General features: G+C 38.3%; 2 long non-coding RNA genes across 2 annotated transcripts; both read left to right on the forward strand.

Moving 5' to 3' along the window:
* The first annotated feature begins 385 nt into the window (after window positions 1–385).
* LOC135100435 (uncharacterized) lies at window positions 386–807 on the forward strand. The gene is made up of 2 exons (XR_010268710.1): window positions 386–611; window positions 763–807. It is a non-coding gene; the product is annotated as an uncharacterized LOC135100435 (long non-coding RNA).
* A 6,456-nt stretch (window positions 808–7,263) lies between these two features.
* On the forward strand, window positions 7,264–8,057 carry LOC135100285 (uncharacterized). The gene is made up of 2 exons (XR_010268574.1): window positions 7,264–7,861; window positions 8,013–8,057. It is a non-coding gene; the product is annotated as an uncharacterized LOC135100285 (long non-coding RNA).
* Window positions 8,058–22,176: the final 14,119 nt, after the last annotated feature.

The raw sequence follows: 22,176 nt of genomic DNA on the forward strand, positions 1-22,176 counted from the left end.
TTCCCTACTTACTGAATTCCAGGAAAGAAATGGATTGCTTGCTCCTTTTGCTTCTTTCTGGACAAATTCACATAACATTTCAAAGGGTGGGTGGTGCTCTTCATTGCTACTAGAAGTGTTATTACTGTTAGTATCAAGATATATCATCGCTTGCTTTCTCCAGTCATGAACAACATGTTCAGGGAGTTTTGCTAGCACCTTTCTCTGCTCTCTAGGATCATTCAGAAATGACAAATAAGAAGTGTGTTTCATTGCAGCTAAACAGCACTTCAAAAAATCTGAGAATGCTGTTAATGCTGGACCATTATGCGGAGAGATTGGTAGCCAATTTATTAACTTATTTGTGTAAGCATCAGCTATGATGCTTGTTACTGTGTGTAAAGCGTATGTACCTCATGTGATTATTCCTCGGCATATATAAGTGAAATGTTCAATAGTTTTCTACTTGCATGAAAACGTGTAATATGTGTGAGTATCAGTATTTAATGCTATATTAAGCACCGAAGCCGATGCTCACTTGTTGGTAGTGTGGGGTTAACCTGCTAGTCGCCTTCGGGCATCACTCACGGCCAAGTCGCGCTCAGACAAAGACAGGCAGGATGGTGACCGAGGTAAATACTTTAATTTTGTAGTAAAAACTGATTGTCATAGTGCTAAGTCAATTGCATGTATTGTTAATGAATATTGTAATATGTTGAAAGTGTTTAATATCAGTGTATAATGTTATTTTGTAAGAAATTGAGACCGAGAACTTGTTCGCAGTTCTTACGGTCATGCCTACCTCATCAATAAACGTCAGAGAGAGAACTGCCTTTCCTCGACCCTACGATGATGGGTGTGATCAGTAAAACAGATCACCTGAGAGCCAATTGATGCCCAGCCGGTGCGGCTACAGTAAGAACTCGGCCTACAAGCAAGAAATTGGCTCCATGTGAAACCGTAGCAAGAGTGAGTCACAGGACGAGGGGACGCTGACGTAAGCCTAAAGGTTGACCTCTAAGGCCCCGGGGTCAGCTCTACCCTTGACGACAACCACTCCCTTCTACCCACTGTGCCTCGCCACCATTTTGTAGAACCCATGGTCACAGGCAAGAAAGTATAATATTATGTATGTGCACTGAATTGAGTAGCCTAAGTGAAAATTACCCACAATTAGCTAGTATTAAGAGTGGTAATTTTAATTGTTCTTTCAGTGTCTCAGTATTGACACAATTAATTTGTTAGATATGTCTGATACTGAGGAAATTAATGCCGTAGATGGCCTTAGGGAAGGTGAGGGTGAGCAAGTGGACAGGGATCAAACTTGTATTGAAGAAGTTAGTGTCAGGGAGCGAGTACTGACCGACAAAGGAAGAGAATATCAAGTCAGTGTAACCAAAGGAAGAGCAGAGTCCTGTAAGCGTAAATGGAGCAGTGTTACCAGCAAAATTAAGAAAGGATTAAAAATTGTAATTAGCCCCTTTGAATTAGAGCCCATGTCAAGTGAAGTAATAGAGGCATTTCAGCAGTATTATGTGGAATACACAAAGCTGGTGGAACTAGAGCCAGAAAGGTCAGAGGAGCTAAATGAAGAGCTGGAACACAATCAACAAGTTCACCATGAAATATTAGAAAGTATAGAATGTAAAAGAAACGAGTTAAAGAATGACAGAGGATCAATTTGTTCTAGCAAACGGTCTAGACATTCTAGAGTCTCATCTACTTCATCACGTTCATCAGCAGCACAAAGAAAGCAAGAAGCAGCAGCAAAGGTAGCCAGACTTAGAAAGGAAATGGAATATCATGATAGTTTAGCAGAGGCAGAAGCAATGTTCTCAAAGAAAAAGAAAGAGAGAGATTTAGCAGTTGCTAGTGCAGAACTTAATGCTCTTAGCTTAGTTGAAGAAGAAGTAAAAATGCTTCCAGGTAATGATGAAAGTGTAGAGAAGCAAAGTTATCTTCAACAATACATAGAGTCACAAAATGAAATGAAAGCACAAGCAATTGTCACAAAGTGACAATGCCATGCCTCACAAATATGTTACATTCCATGACCCACAGAAACCTTCTTCTTGCAATAGAGATAATGAATTGATGACAAATGAAGTAGATGGACAAATATTTAGTGAACCTCAGGTAATAAATCTCAACCCTACAGCTCAAAGTCTTGTACCAAGCTCTCGTAGACACACTCATAATGTCAACATGCCTAATAATGTGAATAATGTGAGACAGAATCATAAATCCTTTTCCCATCCTGGGGGAACCTTTGCAATCAACATACCTGATCCCAAGTGGAGCCTCCCTCCAATAAAGCCTAACACTTTTGATGGAGAACCCATGGAATTTCCAAGTTGGTTGAAAAACTTTGAAACTTATGTAGAGTCTAAAACTTCTGTTGGTAAAGAGAGACTTGCCTACTTAGAGAGGTATACAACTGGTGAGGCAAAGGATGCCATTAAAATGTTAATGCACTTTAACTCTGATGCTGACTATGTGCAAGCAAAGAAAATTCTTAGTGATAGATTTGGAAACAAAAGCATCATAGCTGATGCTTACACAAATAAGTTAATGAATTAGCTACCAATCTCTCCACATAATGGTCCAGCATTAACAGCATTCTCAGATTTTTTGAAGTGCTGTTTAGCTGCAATGAAACACACTTCTTATTTGTCATTTCTGAATGACCCTAGAGAGCAGAGAAAGGTGCTAGCAAAACTTCCTGAACATGTTGTTCATGACTGGAGAAAGCAAGCGATGATATATCTTGATACTAACAGTAATAACACTTCTAGTAGCAATGAAGAGCACCACCCACCCTTTGAAATGTTATGTGAATTTGTCCAGAAAGAAGCAAAAGGAGCAAGCAATCCATTTCTTTCCTGGAATTCAGTAAGTAAGGAAGTAAATGATTGGATCAAAACTCAAACAAGGGCAACCAATTGGAAACCAAGGGAATCAAACATCATGACAAAGAATAGAGGGAGTAGAACTTTCATGGCTAAATCAATTGAGGAAAAACCAATGTGGTCATTCCAAAGTAAAGTAAATGTACAAGCCAACAAACTGTATCCCAAGGACCAGGAAAGGAAAGGACGATTCTGTCACTACTGTACAAAGGATCATGATTTAGATGATTGCAAGGAATTTGCCAAACTTGATGGTAATACTAGGTACAAATTTGCTAAAGAAAAACGGTTATGTACAGGGTGTCTAAAAATGGGTCACAAAGGAAAGGATTGTAGAAGAAGGAAAGTTTGTAAAGTATGTCAGAGATACCATCCCACAGCTCTTCACAATGATGACATGACAAGAACTGAGAGCCAAAGGGTGCCAGCACAAGCAACTCAGCCTAAAGATGATAAACCCACAGTAGTAGCAAATAAGGTCAAAGTTACAGAATCAGTGACACATGACATGCACACCATGATAGTTCCTGTATGGTTACATCATGTTAGTAACGAAGAGAATAAATTTTTAGTGTATGCCCTGCTGGATGAGCAGTCTGATGCTTCATTCATCAAGGAAAGCACTCTGAATAAATTGGGAGTTAGTGGACCATCAGTGTCACTCAATATCCATACAATAAGTGGAAAACAAATCACTGATTCTATCAAAATTCATGGACTTAAAGTAAGAGGTTATAACGAAAAAGTGGAAATATCAGTCCCTTCAGCATATTCAACAGAAAACATTTCAGCTGGACGGAGTCAGATACCAAGGCCCGAGACTGCTTGCGACTGGCCCCACTTAAAGGCAATCTCTGACAAACTAATGAAATATGACCCAAACATTGACATAGGACTTCTCATTGGTCTTGATTGTGCAGAAGCCATTATGTCAGAAGAGCAAATAGCAGGTGATAGCAAGAAGCATCCCTATGCCCGTAGGACAGAGCTAGGTTGGGGGATCATTGGTAAAATCTCACCCCATTCAAGTCCATTGGAGGATACAGTGGTAGTCTACAGAACAGTGACACAAGAAGTAGAAATCAATGAAGAAAAGAGGGTTAATTTCTTAGTGGTTCCTACTAAAACCAAAGAGATGATTAATCCTTCTCAAGTGAGAGATATGTTTGAACTTGACTTCAGTGATAGAAAGTCAGCTGACACTCCATTATCATATGAAGATAAAAGGTTTATGAGTAAGATGAAAGAAGGAGTACATCAGCTGAAGGATGGCCATTATGAGTTGCCCCTTCCTCTTAAAGATGATAACGTCAAGCTTCCAAACAACAAACTATTAGCAGAGCAGAGACTCAAGAAGTTAAGAGCTAAACTTGAGAAGGATAATCAACACAAAGGTGATTACAAAGTGTTCATGGATGATATGATTACAAAAGGTTATGCAGAGGTTGTACCGACAAAGGATTTAGTTAGGAATGATGGTAAGGTCTGGTACATTCCACATCATGGAGTCTATCATCCGAGAAAGCCAAAGAAGTTAAGAGTTGTATTTGACTGTAGTGCAAACTACAGGAACCAGTCATTAAACAGTCACCTGTTACAAGGCTCAGACCTTACCAACAAACTTATTGGAGTGTTGTGTAGGTTTAGGCAAGAAAGCATTGCACTTGTATGTGATATAGAAGCAATGTACCATCAAGTGAAGGTCAACCCAGAACACAGAGACATGTTAAGATTCCTTTGGTGGGAAAATGGTGACCTTAATAATAAGATAGCTGAATACAGGATGACAGCTCACCTGTTTGGAGCTACTTCATCTCCAAGTGTAGCCAACTTTGCTCTTAAGAAAGTTGCAGATGACTACGGGTGTGGATCTGATGCAGCCAAGTTTGTAAGAAACAACTTTTATGTTGATGATGGTTTGAAGTCAGTAGCTACAATGGATGAAGCTGTCACTCTTATTCAGCAGAGCAAAGAATTATGTTACAAGGGAGGTTTTAACCTTCATAAGTTCTTGTCAAACAACAAAGATGTATTAGCTGCAATTTCTCCTCATGAGAGAGCAGATGGAATTAAAAGTTTGGATTTTAGTAAGAATGAAGACACACTGCCTATAGAAAGAACTTTGGGAGTTGAGTGGTGCATAGAATCTGACACATTTCAATTTAGAATAAAGCTGAAAGACAAGCCACTCACCAGGAGAGGCATTCTGTCAACAGTGAGCTCTATATATGATCCATTAGGTCTAGTGTCACCTCTCATACTGACTGGAAAGCAAATTTTACAAGAATTATGTAAGAATGCAGTTGATTGGGATGATGAGGTGCCAGATTATGTCAAACCTAAATGGATAAAATGGAAGGATGAGCTGCACAAACTAGATCAGTTAAAGGTACCTAGATGCTACAAACCTGATGACTTTGGGGAAGTAGAAAAGGTTGAACTCCATCACTTTTCAGATGCCTGTCAAGAGGGATATGGCCAGTGCTCATATATTAGATTAATTAGCAAGACTGGCCAACTTCATTGTGCATTAGTAATGGCAAAGTCACGTGTCACACCTCTAAAAAACCATAACAATTCCCAGACTAGAACTAGCAGCAGCAGTGGTGTCAGTTAGAATCCATAAACTCTTGAAGGGAGAACTTGAGTATAATAATGTGGAAGAAGTATTTTGGACAGACAGCAAAGTAGTCCTTGGTTACATTGCAAATGAAGCAAAGAGATTCCATGTATATGTTGCAAATAGAGTAGAAACAATAAGAGATCACACTTCACCAGATCAGTGGAAATTTGTAGAGACGCAGTATAACCCAGCAGATCATGCATCTAGAGGCATGACAGCAGATGAATTGTGTAATAGCAAGATCTGGTGGAATGGCCCAGAATTCCTTTGGCAACATAGCAAAATGGATAGCCATTCCCAGTACAAGGTCATAAATGAGAATGATCCAGAAGTGAAGAAAGTTGTATGCCATGCTGTAGGTACACAACAGCCCACAGATATACTAGAAAGACTTGAGTATTTTTCTGATTGGTTTAAAGCAAAGAGGGCAGTTGCTGTATGCCTCAAGCTTCTGAACAGCTTCAGAGGAAAAGGTGATGGCACTACTAAAGTAAAGGGAAACACATATAAGCCAGTAAATGTAGCAGAAGTGTCAGAAGCTGAAAATGTAATTATAAAACAACTGCAAGCAAAGGCATTCCAGAAGGAAATAAATGTACTGAAATCATCTGCTAACCATAATTCTTTAATTAAAGGAGACAATGGCAAGGGAACAAAGGTGATAGACAAGACTAGTTCCCTCTATAAGTTAGATCCCTTCATTGACAAAAATGGTATCATGAGAGTAGGAGGAAGATTGAGGCTTTCTAATTTGACAGATGAATCCAAACATCCAGTCATCCTCCCCAAAACATCTCACATAACCCAGCTGATAATATGCCACCATCACAAAAGGACAAATCATCAAGGCAGGGGCATAACTTTAAATGAAATCAGGTCATGTGGATACTGGATAGTAGGAGGATCATCCCTAGTATCAAGGCACATTTCAAAGTGCATTATCTGTCGTAAAGTTAGAAGTACAACACAGGGACAGAAGATGGCAGACCTGCCTATTGACAGACTAGAACCATCACCTCCTTTTTACATACTCAGCAGTAGATTTCTTTGGCCCTTTCTATGTCAAAGAGGGGCGTAAAGAGATTAAAAGGTATGGAGTGCTCTTTACTTGCATGGCATGTAGAGCTGTGCACATAGAGACAGCCAACAGCACGGATACAAGTTCCTTCCTAAGTGCATACCGTCGCTTTGTAGGACGAAGAGGGCCCGTAAGACAGTTGAGATGTGACCAAGGAACTAACTTTGTAGGAGCCAAATCAGAGTATGAGAAATGCTTAAAAGAATTAAATAACAATAAAGTCAGACAAGAACTCGTGAAAGATCAGTGTGACTGGATTGCTTTTAACATGAATGTACCCAATTCCAGTCACATGGGAGGTGTTTGGGAGAGGCAGATACGCACAGTGAGAAATGTACTCTCTGTGTTGCTTGATCAGCATGGTACCCAGTTAGATGACCAAGATCTGAGAACCTTCCTAGTTGAAGCAGAAAATATAGTTAATGGTCATCCCCTAACTGTGGACCATCTTAACTCCCCAGAAAGTCTTACACCGTTGACACCCAGTAATTTGTTAACTATGAAAACAAAGGTAGTACTGCCTCCTCCAAGCATTTTCATTAAGAAGGACCTGTACTGCATAAAGAGATGGCGCAGAGCACAATACCTGGCCAAGCATTTCTGGTCCAGGTGGAAAAAGGAGTATGTGCAATTCCTACAGCTTAGAAATAAGTGGACAACACCAAAGCGGAATCTCAGTGTAAATGACATAGTTATCATCAAAGATCAGAATTTAGCAAGGAACCAGTGGAAACTGGGAAGAGTAACAGAAGTATCTCCTGATCATGATGGCCTAGTAAGAAAGGTTAAGGTCCTGGTTTCAGACTGTAATCTCGACAACCAGGGAAGACACATAAAGGCAAACAGGACCATCATAGAGAGGCCAGTACATAGTCTAGTATTGCTGTTAGAAGGTAATGCATAATAATAGACCGGAGCATCCCCGCCAATTAGCCAATGTAACAAAACATATTATGTGCTAATCCTAGTTTTAAGGTACATACTAATCTTAATTTAAGGTAAATTGTTACACAATTTAGGGGAGCCATGTTACTGTGTGTAAAGCGTATGTACCTCATGTGATTATTCCTCGGCATATATAAGTGAAATGTTCAATAGTTTTCTATTTGCATGAAAACGTGTAATATGTGTGAGTATCAGTATTTAATGCTATATTAAGCACCGAAGCCGATGCTCACTTGTTGGTAGTGTGGGGTTAACCTGCTAGTCGCCTTGGGGCATCACTCACGGCCAAGTCGCGCTCAGACAAAGACGGGCAGGATGGTGACCGAGGTGAATACTTTAATTTTGTAGTAAAAACTGATTGTCATAGTGCTAAGTCAATTGCATGTATTGTTAATGAATATTGTAATATGTTGAAAGTGTTTAATATCAGTGTATAATGTTATTTTGTAAGAAATTGAGACCGAGAACTTGTTCGCAGTTCTTACGGTCATGCCTACCTCATCAATAAACGTCAGAGAGAGAACTGCCTTTCCTCGACCCTACGATGATGGGTGTGATCAGTAAAACAGATCACCTGAGATCTTTGCAAACATTGCCTGGTCTCTAGCTAACCTAACTTCTGCCTCTGCTAAACTATCATGATATTCCATTTCCTTTCTAAGTCTGGCTACCTTTGCTGCTACTTCTTGCTTTCTTTGTGCTGATGAACGTGATGAAGTAGATGAGACTCTAGAATGTCTAGACCGTTTGCTAGAACAAATTGATCCTCTGTCATTCTTTAACTCGTTTCTTTTACATTCTATACTTTCTAATATTTCATGGTGAACTTGTTGTGTTCCAGCTCTTCATTTAGCTCCTCTGACCTTTCTGGCTCTAGTTCCACCAGCTTTGTGTATTCCACATAATACTGCTGAAATGCCTCTATTACTTCACTTGACATGGGCTCTAATTCAAAGGGGCTAATTACAATTTTTAATCCTTTCTTAATTTTGCTGGTAACACTGCTCCATTTACGCTTACAGGACTCTGCTCTTCCTTTGGTTACACTGACTTGATATTCTCTTCCTTTATCGGTTGGCACTCGCTCCCTGACACTAACTTCTTCAATACAAGTTTGATCCCTGTCCACTTGCTCACCCTCACCTTCCCTAAGGCCATCTACGGCATTAATTTCCTCAGTATCAGACATATCTAACAACTTAATTGTGTCAATACTGAGACACTGAAAGAGCAATTTAAAATTACCACTCTTAATATTAGCTAATTGTGGGTAATTTTCACTTAGGCTACTCAATTCAGTGCACATACATACTATTATACTTTCTTGCCTGTGACCATGGGTTCTACAAAATGGTGGCGAGGCACAGTGGGTAGAAGGGAGTGGTTGTCGTCAAGGGTAGAGCTGACCCTGGGGCCTCAGAGGTCAACCTTTAGGCTTATGTCAGCGTCCCCTCGTCCTGTGACTCACTCTTGCTACGGTTTCACATGGAGCCAATTTCTTGCTTGTAGGTCGAGTTCTTACTGTAGCCTCACCGGCTGGGCATCAATTGGCTCTCAGGTGATCTGTTTTACTGATCACACCCATCATCGTAGGGTCGAGGAAAGGCAGTTCTCTCTCTGACGTTTATTGATGAGGTAGGCATGACCGTAAGAACTGCGAACAAGTTCTCGGTCTCAATTTCTTACAAAATAACATTATACACTGATATTAAACACTTTCAACATATTACAATATTCATTAACAATACATGCAATTGACTTAGCACTATGACAATCAGTTTTAACTACAAAATTAAAGTATTTACCTCGGTCACCATCCTGCCCGTCTTTGTCTGAGCGCGACTTGGCCGTGAGTGATGCCTGCAGGCGACTAGCAGGTTAACCCCACACTACTAACAAGTGAGCATCGGCTTCGGTGCTTAATATAGCATTAAATACTGATACTTACACATATTACTCGTTTTCATGCAAATAGAAAACTATTGAACATTTCACTTATAAATGATGAGGAATAATGACATGAGGTACATACGCTTTACATACAGTAAAGTATATATATATATATATATATATATATATATATATATATATATATATATATATATATATATATATATATATATATATATATATATATATATATATATATATATATATACGTTTTTGGTAATCTCTTCATAAAAAGTGTTTTGCATGCGTTTAAGCGTTTTGATACGTAAGAAGCAGAAAAAACTCTTAAAAGACACTTTTTTTGGTAATGTTGTTTTCTTTTCCCACATTGGTGCTTTGCATGCACTTTGTTGTTTTGGTACCTAACAAACTCATTCATAATACACGTTCTTGGTAATGTTGATCTGTTTCTTCATATAGGGTGCTTTATATGCATTTTGGTGTTTTAGTACCTAACAAGCTTAAAAACACTCAAAATACACGTTTTTGATAATGTCGTTCTGTTTCTCCATAAAGGATATTTTCCACGCGTTGTAACGTCTTGGTACGTAAGAAGCTCAGAAATACTCAAAACACGTTTCCGGTAAAGTTGTTGCTCCTCCTTAAAGGGTGTCTTACATGCCTGTTAACATTTGGTGCATAAGAAGCTCAAAAACATTCAAAAGACACGCTTTTTTTTTTGTTTCCTCATATACAGTCTTTTCCATCCTTTTTAGCGTTTAGGTGCGTAATACGTCCCAAAACACCAAATGACACGTTCCTGGTAATGTCGTTTCATTACCACATATAGGGTGCTTTGCGTGTATTTTTGACATTTCAGTAACTAACAAGCTCAAAAACACTCAAATGTTCTTATGTTTCTCCATAAATTTTGTTTTGCATGCGTTTTAGCGTTTTGCTACATAAGAAGCCGAAAAACACTCAAAAGATACATTTTTTATTTATTTATTTATTATTATTATTTTTTTTATTTATTTATCTTCTTTTATCTTTTTTTTTATTTTTTTTTTTATAGAGTGCCTTGCAAGCCCTTTGGCTTTTTGGTACCTAACAAACTCAAAAACAGTCATAATAAACGTTTTTGGGAATGTTGTTCTGTTTCTTCATATAGGGTGCTTTAAATGCATTTTGGAGTTTTGGTACCTAACATGTTTTGGGTACTTTGTATGCATTTTGACATTTTAGTATCTACCAAACTGAAAACACTCAAAATAATGTTGTTCTATCTATCCATGAAAGGTGTTTTGCACGCGTTTTAGTGTTTTGTTATGTAGGAAGCTCAAAAACGATAAAGACTTTTTTTTTTTTCCAAATAGTGTTTTGGTGTCTAGTATGCCCCAAAAACACCCATATGATGGGTTTCAGATAATGTCCTTTCATTATCCCATATATGGTGCTTTTCATGCATTTAGACGTTTTGGTACCTAACAAGCTCAAAAACAGTCAAAATACACGTTTTTGGAAATTTTATTCTGTTTCTCCATAGAGGGTGTTTTGCAAGCGTTTTACCGTTTTTGGTACAAAAAAAATTTAAAACTCAAAAGACACATTTCTGGTAATATTGTTTCCTTTTCATATATAGGCTACTTAGCATGTGGTTTGGCGTTTAGGTATCTAACATGCTTAAAAAGAGTTATAATACACGTATTTGGTAATGATGTTCTATTTCTTTATATACGGTGCTTTGTATGCATTTTGGCATTTTGCCATCTAACATGGGGAAAAACACTCATAATACACATTTTTCGTAATGTTATTCTCTTTCTTTGTATAGAGTGCTGTTCATGTGTTTGAGGGTTTTGGTACCTTAGAAGTTTAAAAACACTTCTAATACACGTTTTTGTTAATATCGTTTCATTTCCCCACATTGGGTACTTTGCATACTTTAGGTGTTTTGGTACTTAACAAGTTGAAAACAATCAAAATACACATTTCTGGTAATGTTTTGTTTTTCCATTATGGGTGTTTTCCAAGCTTGTTAAAATTTTGGTACGTAAGAACCTTAAAACACTCAAAATATATATATATATATATATTTTTTTTTCATGTAGGGTGTTTTCCATGTTTTTTTTTTTTTTTTTTTTTTTTTAGCGTTTTGGTGCCTAATATGCACAAAAACACCCAAATGACACGTTTCTAGTAATGTCGTTTTGCTACCCCAATATACGATGTTTTACATGCATTTTGCCGTTTTGATAACTACAAGCTCAAAACACTCATAATACACGTTTTTGGTAATGTTCTTTTCTTCATGTGCACTGCTTACATTTTAGCATTGGTAACTAACATGGGGAAAACAGTCATAATACACGATTTTGGTAATTTTCCATTTTTCTATATAGAGTGCTATACATGTGTTTTAGTGTTTTGGTACTTAAGAAGCTCAAAAACACTCATTATACACGTTTCTGTTAATATTGTTTCGTTTTCCGATATTGGCTACTTTGCATGCATTTTGTTGTTTTGGTACCTAACAAGCTCAAAATCACTGAAAACACATGTTTTTGGTAATGTTGTTCTGTTTCTCCATGAAGGGTGTTTTGCACTCCTTTTAGCGTTTTGGTGCGTAAGAAGCTCAAAAATGCTCAAAATACTAATTTTTTATAATGTTATTTTGTTTTCCCATATAGGGTGTTTACCATGCTTTGTAGCATTTTGATGCTTAAATAAACTGAAAAAATACCCAAATGTAGATTTCTAGTAATGCCATCTCATTACTCCATATTGTGTGCTTTGCATGCATTTTAGCATTTTAGTACCTGACATATTAAAAAAAAACTCAAAATACACGTTTTTGGTAATGTTATTCTGTTTCTTCATATAGAGTCCTTTGTATGCATTTTGTCGTTTTGATACCTAATATGGTGAAAAACACTCACAATACATGTTTTTTGGTAATTGTGGCCACACCAGCTGGGCATCAATTGGCTCTCAGGTGATCTGTTTTACTGATCACACCAATCATCGTAGGGTTGAGGAAAGGCAGTTCTCTCTCTTTGACATTTATTGATGAGGTAGGCATGACTGTAAGGACTGAGAACACTGATACTTACACACATTACACGTTTTCATGCAAATAGAAAACTATTGAACATTTCACTTATGATTACTGAGGAACAATGACATGAGGTACATACGCTTTACATACAGTAACATGGCTCCCCTAAATTGCGTAACAATTTACCTTAAATTAACATTAGTATGTACCTTAAAACTAGGATTAGCACATAATATGTTTTGTTACACTGGCTCCTTGGCAGGGATGCCCCGGTCTATTATTATGCATTACCTTCTAACAGCAATACTAGACTATGTATTGGCCTCTCTATGATGGTCCTGTTTGCCTTTGTGCGTCTTCCCTGGTTGTTGAGATTACAGTCTGACACCAGGACCTTAACCTTTCTTACTAGGCCATCATGATCAGGAGATACTTCTGTTACTCTTCCCAGTTTCTATTGGTTCCTTGCTACATTCTGATCCTTGATGATAACTATGTCATTTACACTGAGATTCCGCTTTGGTGTTGTCCACTTATTTATAAGTTGTAGGAATTGCACATACTCCTTTTTCCACCTGGATCAGAACTGGTTTGCTAGGTATTGTGCTTTGCACCATCTCTTTATGCAGTACAGGTCCTTAATGAAAATGCTTGGAGGAGGCAGTACTACCTTTGTTTTCATAGTTAACAAATTACTGGGTGCCAATGGTGTAGGACTTTCTGGGGAGTTAAGATGGTCCACAGTTAGAGGACGACCATTAACTATATTTTCAGCTTCAACTAAGAAGTTTCTCAGATCTTGGTCATCTAACTGGGTACCATGCTGATCAAGTAACACAGAGAGTACATTTCTCACTGTGCATATCTGCCTCTTCCAAACACCTCCCATGTGACTGGAATTGGGTACATCCATGTTAAATACAATCCAGTCACACTGATCTTTCATGAGTTCTTGTCTGACTTTATTGTTATTTAGTTCTTTCAAGCATTTCTCATACTCTGATTTGGCTCCTACAAAGTTAGTTCCTTGGTCACATCTCAACTGTCTTACAGGCCCTCTTCTTCCTACAAAGCGACGGTATGCACTTAGGAAGGAACTTGTATCCATGCTGTTGGCTGTCTCTATGTGCACAGCTCTACATGCCATGCAAGTAAAGAGCACTCCATATCTTTTAAGCTCTTTACGCCCCTCTTTGACATAGAAAGGGCCATTTGACATAGAAAGGGCCAAAGAAATCTACTGCTGAGTATGTAAAAGGAGGTGATGATTCTAATCTGTCAATAGGCAGGTCTGCCATCTTCTGTCCCTGTGTTGTACTTCTAACTTTACGACAGATAATGCACTTTGAAATGTGCCTTGATACTAGAGATGATCCTCCTACTATCCAGTATCCACATGACCTGATTTCATTTAAAGTTATGCCCCTGCCTTGATGATTTGTTCTTTTGTGGTGGTGGCATATTATCATCTGGGTTATGTGTGATGTTTTGGGAAGGATGACTGGATGTTTGGATTCATCTGTCAGATTAGAAAGCCTCAATCTTCCTCCTACTCTCATGATACCATTTTTGTCAATGAAGGGATCTAACTTATAGAGGGAACTGGTCTTGTCTATCACTTTTGTTCCCTTGCCATTGTCCCCTTTAATTAAAGAATTATGGTTAGCAGATAATTTCAGTATATTTATCTCTCTTTGGAATGCTTTTGCTTGCAGTTGTTTTATAATTTCATTTTCAGCTTCTGACACTTCTGCTACATTTACTGGCTCATATGTGTCTCCCTTTACTTTAGTAGTGCCATCACCTTTTCCTCTGAAACTGTTCAGAAGCTTGAGGCATACAACAACTGCCCTCTTTGCTTTAAACCAATCAGAAGAATACTCAAGTCTTTCTAGTATATCTGTGGGCTGTTGTGTACCTACAGCATGGCATACAACTTTCTTCACTTCAGGGTCATTTTCATTTATGACCTTGTACTGGGAGTGGCTATCCATTTTGCTATGTTGCCAAAGGAATTCTGGGCCATTCCACCAGATCTTGCTATTACACAATTCATCCGCTGTCATGCCTCTAGATGCATGATCTGCTGGGTTATACTGTGTCTCTACAAATCTCCACTGATCTGGTGAAGTGTTATCTCTTATTGTTTCTACTCTATTAGCAACATATACATGGAATCTCTTTGCTTCATTTGCAATGTAACCAAGGACTACTTTGCTGTCTGTCCAAAATAGTTCTTCCACATTATTGTACTCATGTTCTCCCTTCAAGAGTTTATGGATTCTAACTGACACCACTGCTGCTGCTAGTTCTAGTCTGGGAATTGTCATGGTTTTTAGAGGTGTGACACGTGACTTTGCCATTACTAATACACAATGAATTCGGCCAGTCTTGCTAATTAATCTAATATATGAGCACTGGCCATATCCCTCTTGACAGGCATCTGAAAAGTAATGGAGTTCAACCTTTTCTACTTCCTCAAAGTCATCAGGTTTGTAGCATCTAGGTACTTTTAGCTGATCTAGTTTGTGCAGCTCATCCTTCCATATTATCCATTTAGGTTTGACATAATCTGGCACCTCATCACCCCATTGAACCGCATTCTTACATAATTCTTGTAAAATTTGCTTTCCAGTCAGTATGAGAGGTGACACTAGACCTAATGGATCATATATAGAGCTCACTGTTGACAGAATGCCTCTCCTGGTGAGTGGCTTGTCTTTCAGCTTTATTCTATATTGAAATGTGCCAGATTATATGCAACACTAAACTCCCAAAGTTCTTTCTATAAGCAGTGTGTCTTCATTCTTACTAAAATCCAGATTTTTAACTCCATCTGCTCTTTCATGAGGAGAAGTTGCAGCTAATACATCTTTGTTATTTGACAAGAACTTATGAAGGTTAAAACCTCCCTTGTAATATAATTCTTGTTCTGCTAAATAAGAATGACAGCTTCATCCTTTGTAGCTACTGACTCCAAACTATCATCGACATAAAAGTTATTTCTTACAAACTTGGATGCATAAGATCCACATTCATAGTCATCTGCAGCTTTCTTAAGTGCAAAGTTAGCTACACTTGGAGATGATGTAGCCCCAACAGGTGAGTTGTCATCCTGTATTCAGCTATCTCATTATTAAGGTCTACATTTTTCCACCAAAGGAATCTTAACATGTATCTATGTTCTGGGTTGACCTTCACTTGATGGTACATTGCTTCTATATCACATACAAGTACAATGCTTTCTTGCCTAAACCTACACAACACTCCAACAAGTTTGTTGGTAAGGTCTGGGCCTTGCAACAGGTGACTGTTTAGTGATTGGTTCCTGTAGTTTGCATAACAGTCAATTAAAACTCTCAACTTCTTTGGCTTCCTCGGATGATAGACTCCATGATGTGGAATGTACCAGACCTTACCATCATTCCTAACTAAATGTTTTGTTGGTACAACCTCTGCATAACCTTTGGTAATCATATCATCCATACACACTTTGTAATAACCTTTGTGTTGATTATCCTTCTCAAGTTTAGCTCTTAACTTCTTGAGTCTCTGCTCTGCTAATAGTTTGTTGTTTGGAAGCTTGACAATATCATCTTTAAGAGGAAGGGGTAACTCATAATGCCCATCCTTCAGCTGATGTACTCCTTCTTTCATCTTACTCATAAACCTTTTATTTTCATATGGTAATGGAGTGTCAGCTGACTTTCTGTCACTGAAGTCAAGTTCAAACATATCTCTCACTTGAGAAGGATTAATCATTTCTTTGGTTTTAGTAGGAACCACTAAGAAATTAACCCTCTTTTCTTCATTGATTTCTACTTCTTGTGTCACTGTTCTGTAGACTGTCACCACTGGACTTGTATGAGGAGAGATTCTACCAATGATCCCCCAGCCTAGCTCTGTCCTACGTGCATAGGGATACTTCTTACTATCACCTGCTATTTGCTCTTGTGCTATAATGGTTTCTGCATAATCAAGACCAATGAGGAGTCCTATGTCAACATTTGGGTCATATTTCATTAGTTTGTCAGAGATTGCCTTTAAGCGGGGCCAGTTACAAGCAGTCTCAGGTCTTGGTATCTGACTCTGTCCAAATGAAATGTTTTCTGTTGAATATGCAGTGGCGGCTCGTCAATAGGGACTGCGAGATTGCAGCCCCCCCCCAGTGGATTTCTAGGATTCACGAAAATAATGTTAATTTATTTATGTTTGACTATCATTCACATGAAAACACCAATTCTCATATGTTTATATGAAAAAAAATACTGCAAAACAATGAGGAAGTACGGAAATTATTTACTATTTAATGATACGAAAGCGGGGAGAAATGGGGGGAGGCTTCCTGGGCGGAATGGCAAGTGTGGACTGCGTCCAGCACAGTCTTGTCTCGGCCGTTGTTGTCGTTAGGTGAGTGTTCTTGCGTCGGTCTTATTTTCGATCATATTTTTCAATTTGTCAGGGATGATTTTAAAATATTATTGATCAGTGATAGCTTGTGCTCAATCTTGATTATCATAGATAGTGTAAAATCACAGAAACATCGTACAAAATAGTTTTTTTTTTTTTCTTTTCTCAGGTAGGCCTAGCAGTATTTTGCAAAATGGCACAAGAAGCAAAGATGGTTTCTGCATTGAAAGAACTCAATTTTTCACAGTTAGCACTTAAAGAGAAGGTAGCAATTAAACAAGCAGGTCGCCCATTACCAGACATTAAAATTGTGCAAGAAGGAGTAAGCCACAACAAGAAGTATATTCGCAGTTTTAATTGTGATTGGTACCAAAGGAAAACATGAAGTTAAGAATGCACTATTTTGCTTTCCATGTCTGTTATGTGGAGTACAGCCCCCCCCCATCATTAACAGTCACGAGCCGCCACTGTGAATATGCTGGAGGGATTGATATTTCCAGCTCTTCATTATAACCTCTCACCTTAAGTCCATGAATTTTGATAGAATCAGTGTTTTCTTTCCCACTTATTGTGTGAATATTAAGTAATAATAAAAATAATAATAATAACTGTTACTGTATGTAAAGTGTATGTACCTCACGTCATTATTCCTCGGCATTTATAAGTGAAATGTTCAATACTTTTCTATTTGCATGAAAACGTGTAATATGTGTAAGTATCAGTATTTAATGCTATATTAAGCACCGAAGCCGATGCTCACTTGTTAGTAGTGTGGGGTTAACCTGCTAGTCGCCTGCGGGCATCACTCACGGCCAAGTCGCGCTCAGACAAAGACGGGCAGGATGGTGACCGAGGTAAATACTTTAATTTTGTAGTAAAAACTGATTGTCATAGTGCTAAGTCAATTGCATGTATTGTTAATGAATATTGTAATATGTTGAAAGTGTTTAATATCAGTGTATAATGTTATTTTCTAAGAAATTGAGACCGAGAACTTGTTCGCAGTTCTTACGGTCATGCCTACCTCATCAATAAACGTGTCAGGGAGAACTGCCTTTCCTCGACCCTACGATGATGGGTGTGATCAGTAAAACAGATCACCTGAGAGCCAATTGATGCCCAGCCGGTGCGGCTACAGTAAGAACTCGGCCTACAAGCAAGAAATTGGCTCCATGTGAAACCGTAGCAAGAGTGAGTCACAGGACGAGGGGACACTGACGTAAGCCTATAGGTTGACCTCTGAGGCCCCAGGGTCAGCTCTACCCTTGACGACAACCACTCCCTTCTAATCATTGTGCCTTGCCACCATTTTGTAGAACCCATGGTCACAGGCAAGAAAGTATAATATTATGTATGTGCACTGAATTGAGTAGCCTAAGTGAAAATTACCCACAATTAGCTAGTATTAAGAGTGGTAATTTTAATTGCTCTTTCAGTGATTCAGTATTGACACAATTAAGTTGTTAGATATGTCTGATACTGAGGAAATTAATGCCGTAGATGGCCTTAGGGAAGGTGAGGGTGAGCAAGTGGACAGGGATCAAACTTGTATTGAAGAAGTTAGTGTCAGGGAGCGAGTACTGACCAACAAAGGAAGAGAATATCAAGTCAGTGTAACCAAAGGAAGAGCAGAGTCCTGTAAGCGTAAATGGAGCAGTGTTACCAGCAAAATTAAGAAAGGATTAAAAATTGTAATTAGCCCCTTTGAATTAGAGCCCATGTCAAGTGAAGTAATAGAGGCATTTCATCAGTATTATGTGGAATAAACAAAACTGATGGAACTAGAGCCAGAAAAGTCAGAGGAGCTAAATGAAGAGCTGGAACACAATCAACGAGTTCACCATGAAATATTAGAAAGTATAGAATGTAAAAGAAAGGAGTTAAAGAATGTCAGAGGATCAATTTGTTCTAGCAAACGGTCTAGGCATTCTAGAGTCTCATCTACTTCATCACGTTCATCAGCAGCACAAAGAAAGCAAGAAGCAGCAGCAAAGGTAGCCAGACTTAGAAAGGAAATGGAATATCATGATAGTTTAGCAGAGGCAGAAATTATGTTAGCTAAGACAAAAGCAGAGGCAGAAGTTATGTTAGCTAAGACAAAAGCAGAGGCAGAAGCAATGTTCTCAAAGAAAAAGAAAGAGAGAGATTTAGCAGTTGCTAGTGCAGAAGTTAATGCTCTTAGCTTAGTTGAAGAAGAAGTAAAAATGCTTCCAGGTAATGATGAAAGTGTAGAGAAGCAAAGTTATCTTCAACAATACATAGAGTCACAAAATGAAATGAAAGCACAAGCAATTGCAAATCAACAAAGTGACAATGCCATGCCTCAAATATGTTACATTCCATGATCCACAGGAACCTCCTTCTTGCAATAAAGATAATGAATTGATGACAAATGAAGTAGATGGACAAATATTTAGTGAACCTCAGGTAGAATCTCACCCCATTCAAGTCCATTGGAGGATACAGTGGTAGTCTACAGAACAGTGACACAAGAAGTAGAAATCAATGAAGAAAAGAGGGTTAATTTCTTTGTGGTTCCTACTAAAACCAAAGAGATGATTAATCCTTCTCAAGTGAGAGATATGTTTGAACTTGACTTCAGTGATAGAAAGTCAGCTGACACTCCATTATCATATGAAAATAAAAGGTTTATGAGTAAGATGAAAGAAGTAGTACATCAGCTGAAGGATGGCCATTATGAGTTGCCCCTTCCTCTTAAAGATGATAACGTCAAGCTTCCAAACAACAAACTATTAGCAGAGCAGAGACTCAAGAAGTTAAGAGCTAAACTTGAGAAGGTAATCAACACGAAGGTGATTACAGTGTTCATGGATGATATGATTACAAAGGGTTATGCAGAGGTTGTACCGACAAAGGATTTAGTTAGGAATGATGGTAAGGCCTGCTACATTCCACATCATGGAGTCTATCATCCGAGGAAGCCAAAGAAGCTGAGAGTTGTCTTTGACTGTAGTGCAAACTACAGGAACCAGTCATTAAACAGTCACCTGTTACAAGGCCCAGACCTTACCAACAAACTTATTGGAGTGTTGTGTAGGTTTAGGCAAGAAAGGATTGCACTTGTATGTGATATAGAAGCAATGTACCATCAAGTGAAGGTTAACCCAGAACACAGAGACATGTTAAGATTCCTTTGGTGGGAAAATGGTGACCTTAATAATGAGATAGCTGAATACAGGATGACAGGTCACCTATTTGGAGCTACTTCATCTCCAAGTGTAGCCAACTTTGCTCTTAAGAAAGCTGCAGATGACTACGGGTGTGGATCTGATGCAGCCAAGTTTGTAAGAAACACTTTTATGTTGATGATGGTTTGAAGTCAGTAGCTACAATGGATGAAGCTGTCACTCTTATTCAGCAGAGCAAAGAATTATGTTACAAGGGAGGTTTTAACCTTCATAAGTTCTTGTCAAACAACAAAGCTGTATTAGCTGCAATTTCTCCTCATGAGAGAGCAGATGGAATTAAAAGTTTGGATTTTAGTAAGAATGAAGACACACTGCTTATAGAAAGAACTTTGGGAGTTGAGTGGTGCATAGAATCTGACACATTTCAATTTAGAATAAAGCTGAAAGACAAGCCACTCACCAGGAGAGGCATTCTGTCAACAGTGAGCTCTATATATGATCCATTAGGTCTAGTGTCACCTCTCATACTGACTGGAAAGCAAATTTTACAAGAATTATGTAAGAATGCAGTTGATTGGGATGATGAGGTGCCAGATTATGTCAAACCTAAATGGATAAAATGGAAGGATGAGCTGCACAAACTAGATCAGTTAAAGGTACCTAGATGCTACAAACCTGATGACTTTGGGGAAGTAGAAAAGGTTGAACTCCATCACTTTTCAGATGCCTGTCAAGAGGGATATGGCCAGTGCTCATATATTAGATTAATTAGCAAGACTGGCCAAATTCATTGTGCATTAGTAATGGCAAAGTCACGTGTCACACCTCTAAAAACCATGACAATTCCCAGACTAGAACTAGCAGCAGCAGTGGTGTCAGTTAGAATCCATAAACTCTTGAAGGGAGAACTTGAATATAATAATGTGGAAAAAGGAGTATGTGCAATTCCTACAACTTAGAAATAAGTGGACAACACCAAAGAGGAATCTCAGTGTAAATGACATAGTTATCATTAAAGATCAGAATTTAGCAAGGAACCAGTGGAAACTGGGAAGAGTAACAGAAGTATCTCCTGATCATGATGGCCTAGTAAGAAAGGTTAAGGTCCTGGTTTCAGACTGTAATCTCGACAACCAGGGAAGACACATAAAGGCAAACAGGACCATCATAGAGAGGCCAATACATAGTCTAGTATTGCTGTTAGAAGGTAATGCATAATAATAGACCGGAGCATCCCCGCCAAGGAGCCAGTGTAACAAAACATATTATGTGCTAATCCTAGTTTTAAGGTACATACTAATGTTAATTTAAGGTAAATTGTTACACAATTTAGGGGAGCCATGTTACTGTATGTAAAGCGTATGTACCTCACGTCATTATTCCTCGGCATTTATAAGTGAAATGTTCAATAGTTTTCTATTTGCATGAAAACGTGTAATATGTGTAAGTATCAGTATTTAATGCTATATTAAGCACCGAAGCCGATGCTCACTTGTTAGTAGTGTGGGGTTAACCTGCTAGTCGCCTGCAGGCATCACTCACGGCCATGTCGCGCTCAGACAAAGACGGGCAGGATGGTGACCGAGGTAAATACTTTAATTTTGTAGTAAAAACTGATTGTCATAGTGCTAAGTCAATTGCATGTATTGTTAATGAATATTGTAATATGTTGAAAGTGTTTAATATCAGTGTATAATGTTATTTTGTAAGAAATTGAGACCGAGAACTTGTTCGCAGTTCTTACGGTCATGCTTACCTCATCAATAAACGTGTCAGGGAGAACTGCCTTTCCTCGACCCTACGATGATGGGTGTGATCAGTAAAACAGATCACCTGAGAGCCAATTGATGCCCAGCCAGTGCGGCTACAATAATAATAATAATAATAATAATAATAATAATAATAATAATAATAATAATAATAATAATAATAATAAACGGTTTATTCGTCAGGCAGTTAACAAACTGAAAATGTACAGAGGAGGTGAGGAAATACTTAACATTTATCCTAAAACTAAGTCTAATCTAGAAGGGAAATACTATTGATTGATGGCTCGCACCATGGTGAGAATCGTGCTGAGTCTGTACCGGTCCGTGCGTGGCACCTTTAGGGGCGTTATCTTGTTGTGGTGTCTG

The sequence above is a fragment of the Scylla paramamosain genome, chromosome 5, assembly GCF_035594125.1.
Source record: "Scylla paramamosain isolate STU-SP2022 chromosome 5, ASM3559412v1, whole genome shotgun sequence".
In the NCBI taxonomy this organism is placed as follows: domain Eukaryota; kingdom Metazoa; phylum Arthropoda; class Malacostraca; order Decapoda; family Portunidae; genus Scylla; species Scylla paramamosain.